This window comes from Dipodomys merriami, unplaced genomic scaffold, assembly GCF_024711535.1.
Source record: "Dipodomys merriami isolate MVZ:Mamm:240054 unplaced genomic scaffold, mDipMer1.0.p SCAF_9, whole genome shotgun sequence".
Taxonomy (NCBI): domain Eukaryota; kingdom Metazoa; phylum Chordata; class Mammalia; order Rodentia; family Heteromyidae; genus Dipodomys; species Dipodomys merriami.
Genome location: NW_027206512.1, coordinates 61281731 through 61289943, shown reverse-complemented (window position 1 = coordinate 61289943; position 8213 = coordinate 61281731). Strand labels below are relative to the sequence as shown.

Here is an 8213-nt window from a genome sequence, read left to right as displayed (position 1 = left end):
CTGTTCATTGCCAGGGAGGGGCACAGACCTCCCCAAGGGGAGGTTGTGCAAGGGACTGGATTTGGGGAGGGTCTATGTAGGTTTTGACAAGGAAAAAGAAAATAAAACGTGAGCGCTGGTCTCTTGAGGGTCCAGGGTGGTGTCCTTGTTCAGGCCCAGAGTGGAATGCTCTGCGTAGGGTGATGGGGACTTTCTGGGCTGAGCTCAGGGAGGAATATGTAATGCGGGCCTGCAGGCAAGCAGGTGAGGATGTGTCTGGTGCTTCGATGCACCTGGGGAGTCAGTCCTGCAAGGACAGCCCAAGTTTTATATTTTGACAGAATTATTTCTTTAATCCTGTGTCCACCATGCAAGCCCTTAACACTTTAACACTCAAGCAATATGATTTGCCTTCTTCTCACCTGTACAAAGTGGGGGACTAATGTTCGATTTGCAGAATCCTAGAAGGCCATACAAGATAACGCATATAAGCCAACCAACCGGCTCCTTTCAGATACCTCCCAACTGTCCAGGAGTCTCCGTGTGTGAGAAGTTCTTATTTTGTTATACTATTTCATATGATAGGAATCACATTTTCCCCGGGGATGAGAGATCTCAAAGATCAAGATATCTTTGATTCTTGTGCATGTGGATCCCCTATTTTATACAACTGGTTTTTATTAAAGGAGGGGGGCTCAAACAACTGAACAGTACTCGTCAATTTCCTCCCTGGGGCTGGCACTTGAAGCCTGAGAGATCTGTGGGTGCGAGGCGGGAGGGGAAGTTTCTGGATTTCTGCAGAGCCAGCCTTGTGTAGGTGAGTTGGGTCGGCTGCCCCAGGGTCCCTGCGGTCCCCAGGGCTGCTCTCAGCCAGAGCACGGCTGACCCAGGGCTCCCTATGGGAAACTCCTTGCACTGTCTGTCTGTCTGTCTGTCTGTCTGTCTGAGAACTTGCAATCAGGGCCTGGGCACTGGCCCTAAGCCGGTTTGCTCAAGGCTAGCACCCTACCACTTGAGCACAGTACCACTTCCGGCTGCTTGGCGTGGACGATCCTGTCCCAGCTGTCTGGGGATCTGGGGCCCTCCATCCTCCGATCTCAGCCCCTGAGCAGCCGGGATTCAAGGTGGAGCCAGCCACGCCCTGCGCCCACCAGGGCCCGCCCTCCCGGAAGGGGAAGCGGAAGTCGCGGGGCAGGCCAGCGGAAGTCGAGGGCGGGTTCTTCCTGTCCGCGGGGTGAGGCAGAGCCGGCCGGCCACCCTGGCCCCTTTGGCCGCTGTAACACACAGGAAGCCCGTGCACCATGCGGTCGGCATGGGCGGACACAGGCCGGGCCACGCCGGGGGGGGGAGGGACCCCACTCCATGGCTACCATCCGGAGGAACACGTGAAAACTGTGGGCCTGGCCAAACGAATGCTGAAAGCCCAGAAACGTCGAGAAGATCCGGCCTCGGGAGAACCAGTGGGACAAGCTCGTTCCCCAAGACACCGGTGGGGGGAGCAAAGGAGCCAGACTCTCACGTGGATCAAGATCACAGCGGTGAAGATGAGGATGAAGATAAACCCGCAGACCCTAGCAACGGGCCTGGGCGGAATGTTGAGTCTTAAGAGACGAATGACAATCCGGAAACTGAGGATTTGAGAGGATACGGCGCGGATTCAAGAGGATACGGCGAAATATTTGAGAAACTGAGATCCAGATTCTTCCTACTATGGTCCAAACACCCGAGCGATGAGGGAGAATCCTAATGCCAATGCGGGGAAGCGCCCAGATGAAGTGAGTTATGCGAGAGATAACTTCATTCAGTACACTGGAGATCCCATTGCCATGGCTCAGGCATGGGTGTTTGCCTGGGGGGCCTATGGCAAAGGCTCAGAGGGGCACCTGCAGGCCATCCCAATGAAGCTAGAACTTTTGTGTAAGTCCTTCCAAGTTAAAAAGGAAGAGAACAGCAGAAAGCAAGCATCCTGCAGAAGTACGGTGGCCAGGATCACCTGGAGGATCCTCCAGCCGAGATGCTCTTGGTCCTGATGGAAGCCCAGACATGGAATATTTGAGGCACGGGGTTGTCGTCAGGGGTCAGGAGCGGGCCATGGCCTGCTCCATATACAAGGAAGATGTGAAGATCCACAACCACACGCACAGCTCTGGATCCTACTGGAAAGAAGGCTGTTGGGGATACAAATGCTGTCACTCATTTGTCAAGTATTTCTGTTGCACTAAAGAAGAGGGGAAGGAGACTGCTCTGAGTAGTGTGTAGGATGAATGAGGAGACTGGAGGAGAGTCGGGGAAGAAACTACGGATGCTTGTGGATATGCACCAAGAAAACCTGAAGGGAGACAAGAGCAGAAAGAAAAAGCACCTTAAGTGCAATCCCGACAGAGATGATGGAGGCAAGACTCAAGAGAAATTGACAAGGGCACTGACTGCAGAGCAGGCCAGCCTGCTCTATCTCAGGGAGACCACGCAGGCTGACCAGAGGAAGTGGCTCTACAACAGCATATATGAAACTCCAGAGCCCACGGGGAAGAAATGGAGGCCTACAGAATGAAGTGCCAGAGGCCAGATGACTTCGTGGCCTCTTTCCTTAGACAGCAGTGGTCATAGAAGGTCATCCAGGATACAGTCCAGCAGGCTCCCACGGCTTCCCAGTCATTATCATAGATAAATATATATATATTAATAATAATTTTTTAAAAGCAACTTGCTCTGTCTTTGCTATCTGACAGTCTCAACAAACCAGATCAAATCTAATGGAGAGTTGAAGAGGGACCCCATGCTGATGTGAGGAGATTCAGGAGACAGGAGGCATGGCACAAAATGGTGGCCGATGTGGTCTGGGTGTAAATAGAGTCATGGTCAGGGGGCAGGGTCACAGAGAATTCAGTCTCAGGAATTCATGGTAAAGGTCTGGCAGGTGCAATAATCTATTGTCCAAGTCCCCACCACTGCCTGTAGGTATACAGGCACACCTATCACCTGGGGCTGAAGGTGGGGTTTCACCTCTTAAGAGTTCTTGGAAATTCCCTATCATTCATCACTTTGCCAAGATGGCTCCTGTTAGGTCCAGCATCCATATATTAATGTGTGCTTATAATCCCAGTACTACCAAGATTGAGGTAGGAGGATTAAAATTCAAGGCCAGCCTTGGCTACATAAGGAGATTCTGTCTCCCAAAAGAAAAAAATCAAAAGGAAAAAGGAAAATTGTTCTGTACTCAATAGCTAAATCCCAAATTTTATCTTTGTCTTTTTATCTATTATTGACATATATTGTGAAGGAAGATTATCCTTTCTTAAAACCAGGGCTGCATGGTTTTGTTTTGAAGTAATTTAATAATTTAACTAGAATTGTTACAATTATTTGTTTTTTGCCTTCAGAGAGTTTCTTGTTCTGAAACTAAGAATGTACTCTTTAGTGTTTGGTTCACCAAAAGGAAATCAGTAGAAATGGTAAATAACCTTCATCTCCAGAATCTGAAAATGCATTGACAGACCAGAACCCAAACTATCAAAACCCCTTAAGGGGTACTCTACCCTTTTAATTCAGTACCTGGGAAGCAGGTAGAGCAACAGTGGATCCAGTTGCCTATGAAAATAATCTAAAACCTTGTTCCCTCTGAGCTTGCCATCATCTGTCCATCCTCTACCGAGCAGTAATTACTGCCTTTGCTCTACAATTCCTCCTCCCTCCCCACACTGTATGGTATTTTACTTGAATGTATCTTTTCACAAGTCTTGTTTTGGCAATTTGAAAAACTGCCAGGCTATTTCCATGAACAGGCACTATGGACCACTGTTTAGTTTGGCATGAAATTCCTTAAAAATAGGAGTAGTCCAGAACACATCCTTTGAAAAATGCCTTGATCCCCAAAGTAATTTGTACCAAGATCCATGCTATTATTTCTCACATGGAGAAAATAAGAATGATTTTATAATAATGTGATCATGAGAATTAATTTATTTCAAAGCCCATACTAGTACTTAAAGTTTGCTTTAGTACAATCTGGGTATAACTTGTTCCTTCGACCTTATCTATCTCTTCACAATTATTATTTTACTAATCTTAGGAAAAACTTTCTCAGAAAGGTTTACTGACCCTAGGTTTGGGGCCAGGATTTCTATCATATAATTTCCTTTTGACTTTTGCTTTTTACTTCAATGACAGTATGCCATTTATTCACCCTAAATAGTAAGTTTCTATATAAAGGAACTCATTGACATTGACTATTATTAGAAACTCCAAGCAAGGCATAAGGAAGTTTCAGTACAAAGAGTCACATTTCTTTAGGTCCCTGTCCCTTAACTCATGCTATGACTGGTTTTCAGCATTATGTGAAAATTTATTTTTGAGTTTGTTTCAAACACTATCTCCTACACAGGTCCTTTTTGGGTTTTCCAATTAAGCTTAAGCTCTGCCATGATCCCAGAGCTCCATCTAAGTATCCCAGTTATAGGGGTTACCACCATGCATTCCTCATCCCACCTTCCTCTGAGTTCCTCTGTAGAAGGGACAGTGTCTTATTACATTTCATAAATCAATAGCTCAGACCATTGAATGTCACTACTCCCCAGGAAAAAAAAATAGGTTGGAGACATTGTTGTTGGATGAATGAAGGCAGGAGAAATGATAGGCTTGTTAGGTGGATTAGAAATGATAGGCTGGTTAGATGAATTACTGAATGAATGGTAGAATACATTTGTGTCTTGACTTGTACAAGCTCAGTTATCAGTAGCCATAAGCTGGAGATTTTCAGGGACCTAAGAAACTCTTAGAAATTATATGGTTATTGGTCTATGGTTTATTGGTCCCTTGGTTTCTACTCTTCACAGGATTACCCTCTCCTCATGAAATGGACAGAGCCCTTAGGACTGGTGAGCAAGGCAGTTTGAACAAAAGCAGAGTGGACATTTTAGGATAGCCCAAAGATCTCTTGGGGGCTTATCACCACAATGATATCCTAGGACTAGACTATTCTTTCTTAAATTGTAATAATAGAGAACTTTAATTTTTCATGAGATGAACTAAGGCTTATCACTTAAAAAGTCATGAGGAAGAGTACCTGCTGTGCATGGCCTTTAAATGCCCAATTTTCTGAGTCCAAAAAAGAACATAGAAAAAGAAGCCAGTTGGGGCTCTAGAACCTGTTTCTTTTCCCCTCAAATCATTAATAAGGAACTTGAGCAATTGACAGATTAAAAGAATATGGAAGATTTGGGAAGACAGACAGTAGACAGGCTTAGGCTGTGGTTCTGGAGATCAGTGGCCACTGGCAGGCTCAGGCTTTCCTGGTGCAGTGGGAAGACACTGGCACAACCTGGTTCCATCCTGGGAGCCGGTGAGTAGGTCCCAGAGCAACAGGAGCCTCTGTGCTGCTCTGCCCCATATGGGGATGATCAGGAGACCCAGACACTCCCATGACATTTCAGAGATTAAAGAGTCACCTCTGGGGGGGTCCTTGAAGATGGAACCTACCAGACCCAGAGTTAGGATTTTAGAGTTCTTGAAGGTGCTCACAGAGCGCATCTCAACACAGAGGTGTGGGTCAAGTACCACAATGGATATTAATCTACAGAATAAGTGGGCACAGACAGAAAAATGTGGACTCGACGTTCACCCACCCACAGTTTTGGTGGGACACAGAGATCCTTCCTGTAATCCTCTAGCGACTTGGGCAGGAGGGCTGAGGCAGGGTCTGGGAGAGCATGCTTTGTCTCCAATGACAGTCACACGTGAAAAGTGGCTAGATCATACCCTATTCCTTATACTAGCTTGCTTTTGTAGTTGGTCTTTAGTAAAAAATGGGTTTATTTGTAGGCAAAAATAAGACATGGGTAGGAAGTACTCTCTCACACAATAACTTCTTAAGCTCTTGGTATGTGCTGCTCAGACTTACATATGATTGGCACCTAATAACATTAACTTGTATGTTTGCTAATGTTCAGAAACAAACATCTTAGCTTCTAGATGTTCTGGTAGCCAAGAAAAGCAAAATGACACAAATGAAATCACAACAGAAATCTCTGAAGAGATTAGTTGGAATAATCATGAGATTGCTTGGCACATTGACTATAATTTGGTTCCTTTTTATCCTAGCTTTAAATAAACTTTTGATTTTTATTAGGTATTCTTATTTTTCCCATTTGAAGGTTACATCACATCTCCTCTAACTTGAGAAGAGAGATAGATGCTACCCAATATTCAAATATTTAAGGTTATTATTTTCAAGAATTCAAACAAAACAAGTTTAACTGAAGCCAGCCACCAATCCAACAAAAGCAAATGCTTTCTGGATGTGGAGTGGCACTGGTAATCACAGCTGTTGGGAAGTGGAGACAGGGAAGACCTGGTTCAGGCCAGTCAGGACACAACATTTGTGAGACCCCATTACAATAAACAAAAAGCTGAGCTTGATGACACCCTGGAGGTGTAAATGGGAGAAACTAGTCTAGGCCTGCTCAGGCATAACCAACTTTATTTTAAAAAAATAACAAAAGCAAAAAGGGATCATAGTTTTAAGTGGTTAGAATGCCTGCTGGACAAGCACAAAGCTTCAAGCGCAAATCTCATTTACACCAGGTAAAACAAGAAGTTAAATTCTTGAATGCAGTTATGTTTTTAATTAAAGAATGTATATTGCATTTTAGCGCCTATATTTCATCCCAGGCTGGGAAAGAGACCAGCAAGTAGTCACATAGTCACATACAAACCACATGTATGATTTACACCCAAAACCCCGGGTATCAGTTCCAGCTTTACACCTTGTGTTGGCTGCTACTTGATTTTGAAAATTAGATTCTGCCTTATGACATCAATGATTTACCTCTAACCTCATCTATAACTGTAACTCTTAAGGGGTCTTGTAAGGGGAAAATAAAGAAGGAAAATGTGTCAAGGGTACAGAATATCATAAATGTGCTCACATTTCCCCTGACTCTCATCCTCAGAATAGGGCATATTCTGACATAATAAGGCTCAGGAGAAGGAAGACATCCAAAGAAATGCCCAAAGACATACTTTAATCGACTGTCTTTTCCTGATGCTCACATATATCAGTCTTTGACTTATTTCCCTGTGATTTTAGGCAACCTATTGGCCATCCTTTCACTTCTCCCTTCATATATCATACGGTTTCTTTTAGTGTCTACTATATATCAGGAATGATGTAGATACTGTAAACAGAGAGATGGAGAGGTCCTCCTGCTTTGGGCTGAGTATGGAATTATGAAATAAACTGAAATATACAGAGCATTATTTTGCACTTGAGAAATAAATGCTAAGGATATGCCTTGGGCAATGTAATCTGAGAGAGAGAGAAAACCTGGGATTTGAGGGGAGTCAGTAGGGGGGAGCTTTGGGGGAGAATGAGGGAAAGGGTGCCATTGATCAGAGGGCATTGCACTTACAAACCAACCTTTTAAATTAAAAGGCCTTTGTACAACTACTTAAAAATAGTGAAAAATAAACAATTAAAAGTTTCCCAGAGATTCTGATCAGGTTCTGTTTTTAAAATTACATTCACCACAATTCTTGGTCTTAGCAATTATCTTTTTATAGCTTGGTTTACCAGACCAGGCTCTTCACTAATCTTGCTTTTGCTATCTCTGCTCCTGAAATAATTTCCCTCTATTTTATCCTTATGTTTACATATAAACCCTTAGAACTGAGCTACATTTGGCCGTTGTCTGAGTCTTTTTGCTACTGTCTTGACTCAACTTGAAGCTAGCTATACTTATCCCACTTTTGTTGGTTCCTCTTCTCCATTTGTAGACAACATATCTAAGGAAGAATTCTCTTTCTTGATCTTGTAGGAATCCTAAAGTTACATGCTGTTTACATGAACAGTTCTAATGCAACAATTTATTTTCAGTGTGGGCAGCAAGTACTGGAAATGTCGAAAGGATTCAGGAATTGCTCCTGTTGGTCTGTAGGGGATGGGAGATCAATTAAATGGAGGGTAATCAATTCTAGAGCATAATTTCCATCATAATTTACAGGTAAATGGCCATTGTTAAGAAGGACAGCCTATCCTCATTGGATAGATACAGTAGTGATCCTCAAGATATTTGACAGCATAAATTATGCTTGTTCAAAGACACTGGCTGTGTCAAGTTAACTTATGGGTAGTTGTAGGAATTCATTAGGCATCAGTTCTGGCTGCACGTATATTTGTCTTAACAGGAAATTTATAAGCTGGAAAAACACAAACATAAAATTAATTCTAAAATTGGTAG

At 43.7% G+C, this 8213-nt stretch overlaps 1 pseudogene; it reads left to right on the top strand.

The window, feature by feature from the left end:
• The first annotated feature begins 1217 nt into the window (after window positions 1-1217).
• LOC138821084 (pre-mRNA-splicing factor SLU7 pseudogene) lies at window positions 1218-2674 on the top strand (annotated as a pseudogene).
• Window positions 2675-8213: the final 5539 nt, after the last annotated feature.